This window comes from Meleagris gallopavo, chromosome 1 (genome assembly GCF_905368555.1).
Source record: "Meleagris gallopavo chromosome 1, MGAL_WU_HG_1.1, whole genome shotgun sequence".
NCBI lineage: Eukaryota > Metazoa > Chordata > Aves > Galliformes > Phasianidae > Meleagris > Meleagris gallopavo.
The window spans coordinates 21,738,292-21,754,389 of NC_139404.1; the positions used below are offsets into that span (position 1 = coordinate 21,738,292).

The following is a 16,098-nucleotide window of genomic DNA, read 5'->3' on the forward strand; positions in this document are numbered from 1 at the left end:
AGCCTGTTCCAGTGCTTCACCACCCTTATTGTAACTTCCTTACATCCAATCTAAATCTCCCCTCTTTTAGTTTGAAACCATTTCCTCATCCTGTCACGCAGACCTTGCTAACGAGCCTGTCCCCTTATTTCTTGCAACCCCCCATTAGATACTGAAAGGTCACTCTCAGGTCTCCCAGAGCCTTCTCTTCTCTAGGCTGAACAGCCCCAGCTCTCTCAGCCTGTCCTGGTAGGAGAGGTGTTCCATCCCTTGGATCATTTTTGTGGCCCTGCTCTGGACATGCTCCAACAGGTCCATGTCTCTCCTGTACTGAGGACTCCACATCTGGACACAGTACTCCAGGTGAGGCCTCACCGTGCAGAGTAGAGGGGCAGGATCACCGATCACCTCCCTCACCCTGCTGGCCACACTTTTGATGCAGTCCAGGATGCAGTTGTCTTTCTGGGCTGTGAGAGTACATTTCTGGCTCATGTCCAGTTTGCAATCCACCAGTACCCCCCAGAACCTTTTTGGCAGGGCTGCGCTCCATCCTGACATATCCCTCATATCCATCATAGTTTGTACTGACAGTGGGGGTTGTCAAGACCCAGGTGCAGACAACCTGGTTGTCCAGGTGCACTTGAATTTGTTGAACCTCATATTCTTCTCATAGGCCCACTGTTCCAGCCTGTCTAGATCTCTCTGGATGGCATCCCATCCCCTGGGCATGTCAGCTGCACCCCACCATTTGGTGTCATCCACAAACTTGCTGAGAGTGTGCTCAATCCCACTGTCAATGTAATTGATGAAGATGTTAAAGAGCACTGGTTCCAGTACAGATCCATCTGGGACACCACTTGTCACTAACCTCTGTCTGGACATTTTGCCATTAACCCCTCTCTGGGTATGCACTTGAAACTACTTCCTCATTATGGCTCTCCAGATTCTTTGAACACTTCATACATTGCCTGAGACCTGTTGCACACCTCATCTGCTGCTGGGGTATTGGTAACATAGGGCTGAACTTCAGAATCAATGAATTTTTGTACTTTTTTGCAGTTGCTCTGTAAATGGTAAAAGTAATTTTTTTTTTCTGATATGAAATTAAATGGTCTATTTTTTAAAGATTTAAAGAATTGCTAGATTTAACGCAGAAAATATAACCAGCCTAGTGAAGGTGCAGAGTGCTGCAAAGGGCTTTATCAATTTGGATCCCCAGAAAACAACACAGTCTGTAGAACTAGAAAGAAACCATGACATATGCTAGAAATGCAGGTCATTGCTGACATATGCTAGAAATGCAGGTCATTGCTGCCAGGCTGTGTGGCAAGAGCCTGGGGGTCTGGAGATGATGAAGATGCTCTAGAGGTTTGCCTATGTTATTTGACCCAGCTGGAAAGAAGTTCAGTCCTCCTATTTACATTGAGGCTGACAGAACTCTGGCTGAATATTCACAAGGGTTGGACAGAGCAATTGTATTTGCTGAGGATAACTAAACTCTTACCTTCAGCCATCCATTCTGATGCTGGCTGGGTTTTCTTTACTATCTATCAACAGAAAATTGGCCCAGAACAACTACTTCACAGCTGTAAGGACATATTCTTTTCTCCAGACAAAATCTGATATGTGATTGTCTGAAAGTATTGGGACACGTTGGCACCTCAGACATCAATCTCTAAGTTTACTGTGGGTAGGTCTGACATCATCTAATACAAAGCATCTCCACCTAATCTCAGCAGCTTTCTTCATTTCAGTTGCCCACACAAACACAAATAGAATTCTGTAATCAGACACCTTGCTGAGCACTGCTGTTATACCTAACTGATGGGCTACTAGGCTCCAGCTGATTTTCTGGTGTTTTCTCCAACTGGAAAGGATTCTGACCAAGATGATAAAAACTGTCTTACTGACAGCCTATTATTAGCTGCTGGCTTCTTTCCTTACCATGGATTGCTTGGTTTTGCTACACACAACTATGCTGGCCAGGAAGAACTGCATGTTTCATGGTCATCCTTACTGGGAGACAACAAAGACATATTAAGCAGTCAGTTCTGCTGGTACTGAACTGATGCACTTAGTGTCTATTTAATAGGATAAAATGAGGATCTTACACATTGCATTTAATTCAGGCACAGGCTTACCTTACAAAGTTAAATTCATCTCTCTCCAAATAATACCTGCAGCTCCCAAGGCAGCACTTTCTCCAATAGTGTTAATAAGATCTTGCTACATTGTAAAGAGATCACTGTCAGGCTAACTCAGCATTTCACAGCCTTTCCGAAGCAATCCAATGGTAATTTATGTATCAGTCCACTGTAGTGTGTTTTCTTTTCATACTGGTTCTCACAAACTATTATTTATTGTAGCTCAAGACTTGCTGTCTAGAGTACAAAGATTATTAAATATAAGTTGATTCTTGCAAACAGATATAGCCTAAGATATTGGTAATAAGCAAGTGAATAAACACTGGGAAAAGAGTGCATTTTAATTCACTTTAATGCAAAATGTAACTGTTATTATTTGACATCTCATTACTACTAAAAGCAACTAAAATCTTTTAATTAAAGTGGGATTCTTAACATGAGAATTCCCAGAAGCATTCCATTAATTCTGTTTTTGCTGATAAGGATAAGGAGGGAGCCATTCTGCTATGTCAATCAGCTGTTTTCCAGTCCCACTCCAATTTTAAAGCTGTGATTCCAAAGCATGCACTGTTAATAGTACTTTCCCTAGAAGCTCACAGTTTCTTATAAAAAATCGTAGAAAATGGTACACTAAATAGGCATACACTACAGGAGGGGGAATACTGGCACTGTGCAACATTAAATGAAAGAGGAAATGCAGCACTTGGAAAATCTTAATAATTTCATTGTGAGTTTTCATGCTCTTTATAAGTTTGTTTCAAAAAGATGTCTTTTACTGTGCTTTTTACTTAAATTGCCCACTCTAAGAGAAGAGCAGGTGGTGCATGGATCTTTATCTCCAATTTGATCAGTAATTAAGGATCAGCAACAAGTAAAACGCTGTGCCATAAGCACTGAAGATGAAAGACATTGATAGGCAAGTGAATCCCTAGATGCCATCATAGATTTAGTGGAGACTGAGGACCATGTCACATCAAGAATCAAAGTAGAAAACTTACTTAAGGGAAAAAAAAAATGACAGAAACTGGGCATAAATGAGTTAAATACCAGCCTGTGGCTGTTCTTGACACCCTTGTATCTTCTTGCAAAGCTAAGGAAGGGTGAGCTGTATAAAACCACCAAAGCAAGTGTCTTGATCCTTCAAGTCTAGCTAGGAACCAGATGAGCAAGTAAATCTTCAGCTTTACAGCATACCTCATCCTGAGCAATCCACATCCATTAGAGTTAGGTCGAGAAAGTAGATAGGTATTAGGAAACTCCCTAACTCAGAAGAATTGCCCAAAGAAAAGACGACATAGACAGCCAGAGGTTCAAAATAGTTTTTTCCATCATCACTCTGTTTTGTCCAGGTGTGAATTGCATTGTTTCCATAGTCTGCCACTTGATTCAGCTGTTGTACTCAGTAAATCAGTAATAAAACCTGTGGATGACCGCAGAATGTATATTAATGGCAGGTTTTGCTCCTCTCCCCCAGCCCTCTTCAGATATACAATGTTCTGCCTTTGTTTTGAGATCCTTTCCCATTTCTCCCATCCCCAACAGATAACAAGGACATTGCCTCACAACACACAAAGAGGCCCAAAGCCAGGCCTTCAGAAAGGAAAGGCAAATGCATTCCAACTGTAGTGTAGCAGGTGATAGCAATGTTAGAGGAGTAGTGGGACCTAATAGAGGGAGTAAGTTCTCTTTCCCAGTTTAGCTGCTATGTACTTTGGCTGAAAAGCTGAAAATGGCCTTTAAAAAGTGATTACAGCTCATTTACTAAACTCTGAAATACACAATTTGAGACCTGCTGGTATAGCAGGAGAAGGAAACTAGGGTTGTAACAGAAGGGTTTATGCTGCTTTTTCACAAAAAATCTGTTGTCTTCATGGAATTTCTGAGAAGATATCCACAATTAAGTAAAGAAGAACTATGTTAAGATATGGTTCTTGAAAATATTTGTGTGTGTTTCAGCTGATGTGAGCAGTACTCATTTCTTCTGGTGTACTATTTTTCTACCCCAAGGTAGGAGTGAAAAAAAAATTATATGTTTTTTAGATGGAGCAATGCAGAAAGGCTTCTGGTTTCAATATCTAACCTGAGCAATTTTCTAAGTTGTAACAGTGAACAGGTTGCTAACATCTTTTCCTCAGTTTCTTTTCTATAAAAGGGCAGCTATCTGGGGATTAGTTAGTGATTGCATACCTGAGCAGAAGAAAGTACATCAGAGAGGATTAATGTATTAACTTCCTCCTGATGCATTCTACATCAGATTGGTGAAATCCTTTTAATCCATTCAAATGCATGTTCGAGTATTGCATAGTGATAAACTAAAGCAAAAAAAAAAAAAAGTATTTTAGACTGCATTTTTTTCTTCAAAACATTGAGCTCTTCAAGCATGGAGACAACTAGCAGAGTTGGCTCAAGATGGAGGTTTTCCATCTCAATGTACCATCTGCAAGAATGGTTAGAACATAAATGAAGCCCACAATGTTCCGGCAAGAGTTTACAACAAATAGAAATAGTAAAGGTTTTTCTCTATAACCTAGACAATTATGCACAAATATGGAGAAGGCATAACCTTGGGATGTCATGGAGAAAATCCTTATTGATTCATCAGCTCTAAGCTGAGAAAAGTGCAGAAAGATTTTACTGTTTCCAAGGCATTTATTAATGCCAGTGAAAGGATATAAGGATGCACTTCTATCCCAGAGCCAGGAAAGTTTATTTTCCTCAAAGCTTCACTCTCTGGGCAGGAACCAGTGCAGTTCTGATCACAGAAATTGTAATTGTGATGGTCAGGGTATCAGTAATATCCCCACAAGCTCTTAGTCTTGTTTTCTATTCCTAATGCAATTGTTTCCCCATAAAAGGTTTTGCACTTTCTTCAAAGGAAGGTCTGGCTAAATGTTCAACATCAGCTGCTGAAATATTCTCTTTCATGTCAGAAATTAATTTTCTGTACATTTTCCTGTAAACATGTTCTGTATCCCAGTTGCAGTCTCACAGAGGTCTCCAGTGCTCCCAGTCCATGGCTGCTGATCTATGGAAGTTCTTAACTGGAATGTCATAGTTAATGTCACAGCTGTCTTTCTCCAGAGGTTTGCCCTCTTGTTTTAGCTAATATGCTCCCAGTGATATGAAACATTTTCAGGTTCAGCACTAGATTGTACCTCAGGGTGCACACGCTTTTCAGTGTGTTCTGGGCAGCCATCAAATGTTTCTTCTCCAGAACTGGTGGTCAGACTGGTTTCACAGCAAGAGAAGTCCAGATGAATGTTATGCACACTCATGGCAGGGGCTGAAATGTGAATAATGCTTGATAGCATCCCATTTTCAGGCAGTACTTTACAACTTAAAAGACAGCACTATGCAGACCTTCTAGTTTGTAAAATGTAACAGAAGAGAGACATCAATACTTACTCCATATATAGCTGTTTCTACCATGCTAACAAACACTGAATAAACAAATTAGACACAAGCTAATTAAAACAAAGGGATAGATTTTCAGATGTAGTATCTCGGAGTAAGTGTGTGATTCAGCTTGTCTTATCAGTTTAGATCTTACTAAAATCACTAGGGATGCAACCATCACTCCTGTGGGCCTCGGGGAGTTTTAGTGGCTGGGGCTGTTATAGTTGAAAGGATAAAGAAACGGTTTCTTATCCTTCAAGCTCTCTAAGTAATAAAGGCAACTATAAAATCAAACCTTAGCTTCTATCACCATCTTCATAGCTTTGTGAATGCCCCTGACCTGCCTAGGACAATGTCAGCCAGACATACTCCAAATAGCTCTAAATAAGCATACATATTTCACTGTCACTGTGCAGTACTATAAAGGGATACAAGTTCAGACCCCTGACAGCAATAAAGCAGATCCATGAAAGCTTGCTCTGAGCTGTTTATTAGCCTGGCTGCACTGTCACATTGAGCTAGCGCCTTCCAGACCAGCTGTGATAGCTCTGCACAGAACTCTATTGTGCAATGTGGACTTTGATGCCAAAACCTGAGACCACTTTCATGAGCAGAATCATTAGTCAAATGGTCACTGCTTTTTATGTGTATGTTAGTCAAGAAAGAAACCAGGCAAAGAGCAAAATGTGTATATATAAGAAGGATGGAGGGAAATAGAAAAAGTGAGAGAAAGAGGGAGAACAGTGGAGATCCCAATAAACCCATCAGAAAAAAAAAAAATCATCATCTGATTATTGGTATGCCTGGACTCAGTTAGATCAGTAAGCCTGAGTTTAATACACAAGAGTATAAAAGCCACAAAGAGCTTACAGTATGTAGAATAATAGATTGTTAAACTGTAATAGTTTCTTTGCGTCTATTCTCTGTGATGATCCTTTGCTCACAGAGTAAATGACTTCTGCGGTAAAGACATGTCCCAGGTACAGTGAGAGACTGTGCCTCTCTGTGAAGCTAGTACTGCCACAACTTCCTCTGCTTTGCTTTCTCATCAGAACAGATGTCACTTTCTTGCTCTTATGCACTCTCCGACCCTAGGTTTCCTCCGTGTTCAAAACCCTGAGGACATCCCACAAAGCCATAAAACCAAGTATCAGAGATGATCATGGGTTTGCATTGGAGTCCCACCTCTTCCTCCTTCCTTGCCTATCTGTTCATGTCTTCTGGGACTGTGACTCACTGGAGGTGAGGACCATGGGTTTCACATGGGCAGCCAGATGGTTACATGTACTAATGGGAACAGGAAGTGCATTCCTATCAGGTACGTGTTATCTTTTCTTTATCTCAAACCTGAAAATCAATCAGATATATCTGTGTACTTGGGGTACTTTTATGGACATCTCCACACTCCTATTTCCTTGCAATTTTAGGCTAGGACTAGCACAACTTAATTTCAGGTACCTGCAAAAAAAAAAAGCATCAACATCTAAGGCAACCTAGGTACTTTTAATATGCCATGGATGGAGGACAGTCATCTGATGTCCTAGTTATGCCTTTTCCTTCTGTTCCTTCTGCTGAGTATGCAGGCAGTCACCAGAACCAACGTGGAGCAGAATTCAGCTTTCATTAAAGAAATCCCCCCTCTTGAGATTTGCTGTGCATTTAGTGAAGAGGTGTTCAAAACAACTATTCATATATCCACAAAAGGCATATTGACATTAATGGGCCTTTTGGAAAATGGCTTTAATGAAAATCAGTCTAATTTGCACAGTATCTCTCTGAAAGCATATATCATACCAAAAACCATATTCAGCACAGCCATTCAGGGACTCTCAACACTAGAGGTCAAAAGGAATTTTCTGTCTAGAAGGATGAATGGCAAAAGCTGGAAAATTATGGAGTTGTTCTTGCAACCAACAGAACTACCAGCCTTAGGGACAGCCTTGCTGCCCTAGAAAAATGGAGAGAAGGGACAAGGGGCTCCTGCCAACACAACAGCTCTGCCCTGTACCCCAGCCTCTGTCTGGGAACAGCAAGTGCTTCTGGCTTTCCAGGAGGGAAGCTGTAGCAGTATTGCCCAGCAGCATCTAGTTTGCTTTGCTGTGCCTCCAAGCAGCTAGGAAAGGCAGGGAAGCCTTCAAGTCTCCACAGTGCCCAAGTGCTGCCCTCTGTGAGCAGAAACCTTCCTGCTCAGCACCATCACTAAGCGCTGCGCTTGGATTTCACAGAGAATCAGAGCTGCAAGAAAATCCTGCCAGAGGGCAGCAAAACCCTACAATTGTTTTTTCATGAATTGCAGCATGCAATTTTAAACTGCAATATTAAGTCTGCCCTGTGAGCGCTCTGTCACCTCCTGCCCTTCTGCTCCACTCCTGTCCCTGTCTGCAGTGGTAGATGTGGGCAGCAGGGCTGGGCACAGCCCTGGGAGATGTATCGCAGGTTTCAGCGAGGCCTTCCCGCACAGGGCCTCTACGTGTTGACAGGCAAAGTCACGACAAGCAGAAGAATCATTTGCCGTGGGAGACTTTAACGGAAAGATATTTGTGGCTGCTGCATTGTTAAGGAGGAAGCCATTGCCATTTCATATTCCTGTGTGAGCACATGGTTGGCTTCTGACCCCATCCCGCTGGCAGCATTCAGCCACCACAGGCACACACACACTCCAGCAGGAGCAGGCGCTCCAGTCATTGTTTTGAGCATGCAGAAAGGAAGCCCCATGCCCAGGATCTTCTCAGTATTTCTTCCTTCACCCAGGCTTTTCAGATCTGCTTTTACTTGTCCAGAACAGCATCACACACTGAAACATTTCTGTTTATGCTTTCATTTCTATCTATCCTAACTGACAAAAAGCAGGACAAGTGTACCCAGTTATACCTCTTCTGCTGATAATATTTTCTTCTGTAAAATATGCCAGTACAGAGGCAGCCTGTCCTGGTGTCCAGTTGACTGAGTGCCCAGTGAGCAGCCATTCCCAGAAGAGAGCAGAAAGTAGGAGATATATGTCTTTATTGGACAGCACGCAGCTCTCACTAGGACTAGTGAAAATGCCTTAAAAAAGATGGTTCAGAACTGGATGGACATACAGGGTATTAATTGAACCAGATCACAAAAGACTGCTGAAAATAAAGAACTGACTTAGTGATAAAGAAAAGCGTTCATCAAATTAAATAAACTCCATATCTCTCTACCTCACTTAATCTAGGGCAGAGAGATATGCTTCCAAACCTTGGCATTTGTCTTGTAACAGAAACTTTACAAGTGACATTATGCTATTCATATCAAGGGATTAGAAAAAGTACAAACGATGACAAAAGACACTGATCTTTTCTCCTTTCTGGTTAATATTGTTACTCAGGATGACATTCACTCAGCACAACCTTGATGGCCTACAGCAGGCTGTCTCAACAGGCCACCAGTCACTAAACAACCTTATCAAAGACATGCATAGTTTATAAAACAAGTATTTTCATGCGCCTGAGATCCAATTCACTCCCTGTTTTTTTACTGAATAATCCTTCTGTTGACTTTTTATCAACAAAGCTCAAGCTGATGCACTCAGAAGTCTGATGAGCTGGAACAAATTTTGCCTGCTTTAAGTTATGCTGACAGAAGTGAGCCTTGCTTGCTGTGCCTGATCTGGATTTGGAAGTGATATGCTCGGAGATGCCCAGAGGTCAGTGATGAAGGAAATGAGGGAGATGACCCTGAAAACTCCAGAGCTTGCAGCAGCCTCAAGGAGAACAGAACAGGAGGATGCACTGCTTCCAGCTCTTCCTTCCTTAATAAGGGTGGGGGCTCATTAGACCACTGAGTGTGTCCTTTGGCTATTTGCCTAGATGAGATTTTGCAGAGTATCTCTGGTCAGTAAAGGCAGGAGAATATGCAGCATAGTTATTAATAAAAATGGAGCAGGATCTCATTATCTGACTGACTCAGTGGCACTGGTGACTGGTTGTAGCTGAGATTCAAACCACTTTAGCACAGTACTTCACTGATCCTGATGAAGGTGCTGAATCCTGAGCATTGTGAATAGCCATGGGATATTTTATAGTGTTTTGAAGCCTTGATAGGGTACCTTCCAGTATGAATATTGCAGCAGAGCTATTTCCCACAGCACATTTGAGGAATAAGCTGAATAAAGCATCAAAAGCTCTAAGTCAGCATTGTAAAATACCTATGGCACATTGGAATATAGGTACCGGTAGCAATTTTGCAGTAAAGTTTAATCTATTAAGAGGAAAGTTTGGGACTGTTAGACAGAGGGGAGCAGAGCTTAGCAAGCAAGCCACCAGCCTTTGTGTGGCTCAGGATTTGTCTGCCTTGATATCTCAGCTCATTTTGCCACCACAGTGGAACTTTGTTATTGTCTACTGTGAGAGTGTTTGCATTCTGGTGGTCTGCTAGACAGATGGAGTCCTGAATATCAAATATAAAGAAAACTGATCAAGTGCCCTCATGTCATTTACTTTTTGTCCACTCTGTGCTGCATAGATGTCTCTCATCTGTAGACAATTACACCTGACAGTATTCCAGCCTGGGAAATGAGGGTTATAGCCCTAGCAAAGAGGCAGCTGGTTTGATGGCTTGATTTAATGGCCCTCTGAAACATCCATATAATCAGTCTTTATGCTTAGCTCTGTGTTCCATGATCCTCTTGATGCCAGTAACTGGATCCATTTCTGGCACATACTGAAATAATCAAAATACTTTTCTGGCCTAGGTCCAGCCTGGCTAAGCTCCCCTCTGCTTCAAGTCTAAAGGTTTTCAGTACCTCCCTTTGCCAAAGAGGATAGCCTTTGCACTCAGAGCTATATTTTGGATGCTGATGTTATAGAATTAATATTATGGCCTGAATCCTAGAATAGCCTGAGTGGTCCGCGTTTCTATCACATCGTCTTCATGTGATAGTGCATTAGAATATTATAAAGATCATACCATGTGCGAAGCAAAGGAGTCTCACATTCTTTGAGGATACATCAGCCTCTGTGAAGACTGTGGTCACAAGGGAGCTTAAACTCTAACTCCTGGGACACCTGGGTTTCCTGCAACACTGCTCGTTTATGGACTAGATGTGGTCTTCTTGGCATGTTGTCATCCTTTTTCTTGTATTTCTAACACTAATAACAAATACCAAAAGATGACTGCTAATTTGAACTGGTTCTATTATGAAATAGTTTTCCTCTCAGTCTATTTTCCTAATTCAATTGTAAAGTAATAACTGAAAGACAAAAATAAATAGCACTTGATGTTCTGATCATTCTTACAGAAATAAAACAAAAGGTTACCCTGCACAATGGGAGGGAGCTACTTTTCCTCCCACCAAGTTTCCTGGAAGCCCAGCAGAGTTTCTTTGCATTTACACTGGGGTAAGATCAGAGCCCTGGGCTGTGCAGAACACCCCGTACACACAGCAGTGATTCCAGATTGTACCCAGCACCCGCAGGTTCAGGCGACATTCCTTTCTTCCCACTCCTACAGAATAACTGTAATGCAACAGCAAGAATTTTAAAAGGCATTTGATTCATTCCCAGCCCCCCCAGCTGAGTATTTTGTTAGAACTAAATGTTATTGTTGGAGGAAACACAACAATTCAGTGTTGCCAGTGCAAGGGATTATTGCAATTATTTGAAGACAGGAGTCATGTAAACCTTGGTAAGCCTCGTGTAGGGGTTGGATTCGAACAGGGGACTTTGAAGAAATCTAATGAGCCTCACTCTGTGATGATGCTCCAGTGCAGCCTATCCATCATCTGCAGCCATATGACCTGCTGCTTTTTAGAGTATTTTAAGATACTTGCTATTTTAAGGAATTACTGCAGACCATCCTTCTAGCAGCTGGTGGGTGCTAGGAACAAATGGACCAGTGCCAGCCTGAAAGGAAAAATCTGATGATGCACAAAGCACGCATGAATATTTAATGTCTCATTTTCAGCTACTGCAAATCAATGATCAAACACCATCTTAAATCAGATGGGGTTGTGTCCCTGTAGAAGCACAAGATAAATAGGAGACTGCATTCTGGAAAATCACAGATCAAGTACTTGCAATCAAAAGCAGGGTAACAACCACTCCAGTTAGCACCTTCACTACAATCAGGTCAATTTAATATCAGGATTTGAACCAAGTGTACTCAAAGCTGAGTATTGCTGCTCAGGTATGAATGCAGCAACATGTAAGTTACTTCCAGACCAAGATACGTCACTACCTGAATTGCTACAGGGGCCCAGGAAGAGTTTGACTTATTGCTCCCTCCTTCTAGGTTAAAAACAACTGTAACTTGTCTAAATTCCACAAAAAGTTCAGTGCAGATACTTAAGAAGAGTTCATTTCTGTGGAGTTTTCACAGGCCTTCAGTTCATGCTTGTACAAATTAAACCCAATGTGGCCATCATCACTGGCTCAATGACTTTGTGGGACCTTTGTGCATTGCTCAGTTCCACCAAGCTTGGAGGCACGTGTGATAGAGCAGTAAGGTGGAACATGCTGGCTCTGCCTCCATACCTGGCTCCCAGTGCAGCCTGGTGAGGGTGATGAGAGGCAGGAAGAAGGTCAGAGGTAACTGTTTTACCATGTCCTGCAGAAACCCTGGGCAGAAAAGAAACGCTGGACTTCCCTGGCATCCGCAAATATTTTGCAGTTCACTTTCATTCTACATGGTGAAATATACACAGCTGTATAAGGTGGGGAAGTAGGGGGAAGGGGAAACAGATTAGGAACAGGACTAGAAAGCAAATGTCAGTATGGGAAAATGAGCTGCCCTCCTTGTACATCACTGCCCTACTTCAGTCAGAAACTGACATTTTGGTTCCATGGGGTTTCCATAGCATAACACTCTCCTACCTGAGGGAAATGTTGAGCAAATGAACCCACAGACAAAGTAAGAAGCAACTTCATTAAGGTCTAAAGAAAATGTTCTTTTTTTTTTTTTCTGTCTCAGAGCCCAGCATTTGAAGGAGCAATGTAAAAAATGCTCTGAATAATCTATTGTCTAATCTACTGGGAAGTTTATTACTATCATGCAAACAAATGTCATTTTTCCACAAGCTGCCCAAAAATGTCAGACTGCTTGGCTGTCTGGGGAGAAAAAGCAGAACCAATACTCTGGGCTGCTTTGCTTCTCACAGACAGAAGACATTGCCTTAAATAAAAACCAGAAGAATCTATGCTGTAATGGAAAAATGAGAAAGGAGCTCTGCCTCTCTCGGAGAAAACAGGCTGCCAACATGATAAAATATCATCCTAAACTAAAAATTAAAGGTCTAAAAAGAACATTTTTGTTGTTGAAAGAGAAGCCGCCGTATGTGAGAAGTTTAAGATATTGTCCCTTGAAATTACAGAGATCTGCTTATTTTTAGCTCTTTAGATGCTGTCAGCTTCCTGTATAAACGTGGTTACATAATGGACATAATCTGCACCTCAGCGGGGCCATACGTGCCAAGCTATAAGGTTACGCAACAGCCTCCAGCTCCTTCCCACGAGACAGAACGCAAAGCCTTGTGCCTCTTCTCACAGCTCTGCTCCTTCTTCTGGGGCAAAGTCAGATGTACAGCCACGGACAGACACGTGTCACAGCAGGCACACGCAGATGTTCATTCATACATGCACACGTGTATATTTACACACACATACCCCTTGCTTTCTTATTACCTGTTAAAAGGTATATTCACTGAATCATAGAAATGCTGCACTGGAACTCTCTTGGCAATCCCAACAGGGGATATACAGGTGTGCCGCAGCTATTAAAAGCAGCAGAGTTAAATCCCAAACTCACACTGACTTTCTGAAGCTCCCCAAAAGTTTCCCCTTTCCTAATTTGACCTCCAAATGCTCCTTATTGTTGCATGCAGTGGTATGTGGAGAACGTGCGCTGCCACTGCTGAGCGAGAACAAGCTCGTGGTTTTAAGCTCATTAAGCAGTGTGTGACATTGTTTTGCTCTGATTATTTTTTAAGACGGGATTTTCATCTTTGAGAAGCTGTATGGTTCCCGGGCTGTATCATTCTTCGAAGAGTACAAAACTACATCACTTCCAACTTATTTTTAGAGTAACCTGTGTTTGCAAATGCTCCCGCTCTGGCACAGATTGACGGGAAATTACTTTTCCTGAAACGTAAACACAGGAGGAGCTGTGCCTGCCACAGTGCCGTAAGTGTATCAACGTTTCTTTGGCAAAATCTTTTCATACATTTTCTTATTGTACACGATGTGCAATTTCAGTGCACTACTCGCACTAACTTCTTCCACTGCCAAACTGAAGCAATTTTTAAGTCTTTTTTTTTTTTTCTTTTTTTAACTTTGTTTTAAGAAGGAGAAAAAAATATACATACACATTTATTCAGGCACAGCTTTCCAAAACTGAGATTTCATTCTGGCACCTTTATCGGTGAGGGCCTTTAATGTTTTTTCCTCTAGCATTATCCTTCCTGCTTTTATAGATCCTCTGAGTCCAGGAGAGTGCTGCATTAGGAAAAAGCCAATGAAACACAGAAATGCTGGGACGGTTACATTCAGCCAGCAAGACTTTCTCTTCTATTTTCATCTTAAAGAGTAAGTGGCAAAATGGGACTTCAGAAAGCATAAATTAGATTAAAATTTTTAATGTTATTAAATGTAACATTCACATTCTCTGAATTTCCCTGTTCCAGGTGAGGTTCATGCCCTGACTTTTGGATCTGATGAGGCACCCACATCTGGGCTGGTCATGGGGATCCAGCTGTTCTGTGAGCCCAGCGGGTGCCCCAGCTTCCCAGTGCACCTTCCTTGGGCCATGTGCTACCCCATGTCCCACACAGAGTGCCTGAGCTGCTCCAGGAGCTGACAATGTGATGCGGACCTCCATGAGATGGGCTGGGTGAGCCACAACTGATGCTGCCGCCTTCCTATCAGGGGTAATTACTCATGGTATATTGTCTTAAGTGGCAATACTCTATTTGCAGCATTACTACCACTTCCCTATGGGTTTTACCCACTTCCTTAGCCTGGGCTCAGTCACGATGTGAGTCAGATTGAGGAATTAACCCAGCTTTAAAAACATGCGCTGTGGAGCTATCTTTATTTTTCAGTTTTTGAGCTGGATGGCTTCCCATCCCAGACCACTGGAGGCACCCAAACAGAAGTAAGGGGAGAACACACAATGATACAGACATGAGAGGGAAAGAAAAGGTTGTGAGTGGGAAGAAGATGTCAGTGGCACCTACAGCTGATATTGATGTCAAACTGAGACTGCAGGCCCACTCATTGGCCCATCAGAATAGAGCAGAACAAAATGAATCCCAACATTTTCTTTAGTTGCTCAGAACATACAGCCACATTTTATAGGGTATAATACCCAGCTGACGTAGCTCTATGTCTTTCTTGTTATATGGCTTTCCTACTGATCATTTAAGCTTTGTAATTCAAAGGTTGGTTTTTGTTTTTGTTGTTTTGTTTTGTTTTTTGCATTTCCAGACATGGAAAGGAGATAGTATACAAAAATGGAAAGCTCTTACAGGTGACCATATATGTGACCTAAGGCTTATTCACCTGGTTGTCTTAAGGTAAAATGCATCCTAGCTTTTTTTCTTCTAAACTTTAATCCATCTTCTCTAACACTAAAACAAGAAAGATTTTACCTTCATTTTTCTGTTATCCACTGAACTTGCTGAAAATTAAAAGCTCTGTGGCACACCTCTCCTGTGGCTTCTTAGCACAAGTCATTACAGAGCAACACTATAACTATCTCTAATGTCCATATCAACAGTAGAACAGGAAGCAGCCCAGGGGAGCAGTGTCACTAAGCAGCAAGGCAGAGCCTGTTTCCAAGGGCTCAGAGGAAAGTTCTGCCTTTGTAGGAATGCTGCAGTGTGCCAGCATCTCTCCATGCTCAGCAACCCCTGACCTAAAGATGTGTATGTACTGATGGCTGCCTGGTGCTATAGGAAATGACCATTTGACCCAATGACTGTTAATTGCAGAGATTTTAAGTTAAACAGTACCTTTGTAACTGAGGGCACAAAACTACCACTGGAAATACTGATATTTCTCAAAGTAACAAGATGCAAATCAGGCCTTACAACACCAAAATATACATTCTGTGCAGAAATATTGGGATCAGTATGTTGTGATGGATCTGAATTTAGGCACTGTGATGCTGCTCATGCAAAATGCCGTTTGACTTCAGCAAGAGCTGCAGAGCATGGTTTGGGCTCCTTGGTCTGTATGAAAACTCTTCCTTGTCAAACTATATTAAATCATCCAACCCCAGAGCAAAGAAGTTCTGGGTCCTTTTTTAAGTTTCTACATGGATGAATCCTGGTACCATGTTATTCAACAGTTTTACTCAGTTAAAATTTCCACTGTAGAGCAAAAAGTTTATCTGCTTAAAAAGTAAATAAATGAACTTACTTGAAATGAATGAAATCAAAAAGAAGGGGCTACTCGAAAAATTTTTAATGCCTGGAGCTCTTTTAGAAGGACTGGGACATGAACAAGACTGAATAAAGCAATTTAATCAACAACATCTTTCCTCTTTGTAATAAAGACTTGCTAAAACATGTAAGTCCAAGTGGCAACATTTCTGATTTCTTTGCATGCCTTAGAAGAGT

General features: G+C 41.8%; 1 pseudogene; it reads right to left on the reverse strand.

The window, feature by feature from the left end:
• Positions 1 to 908: 908 nt before the first annotated feature.
• Positions 909 to 5,319, reverse strand: LOC104909510 (hyaluronidase-4-like; annotated as a pseudogene).
• Positions 5,320 to 16,098: the final 10,779 nt, after the last annotated feature.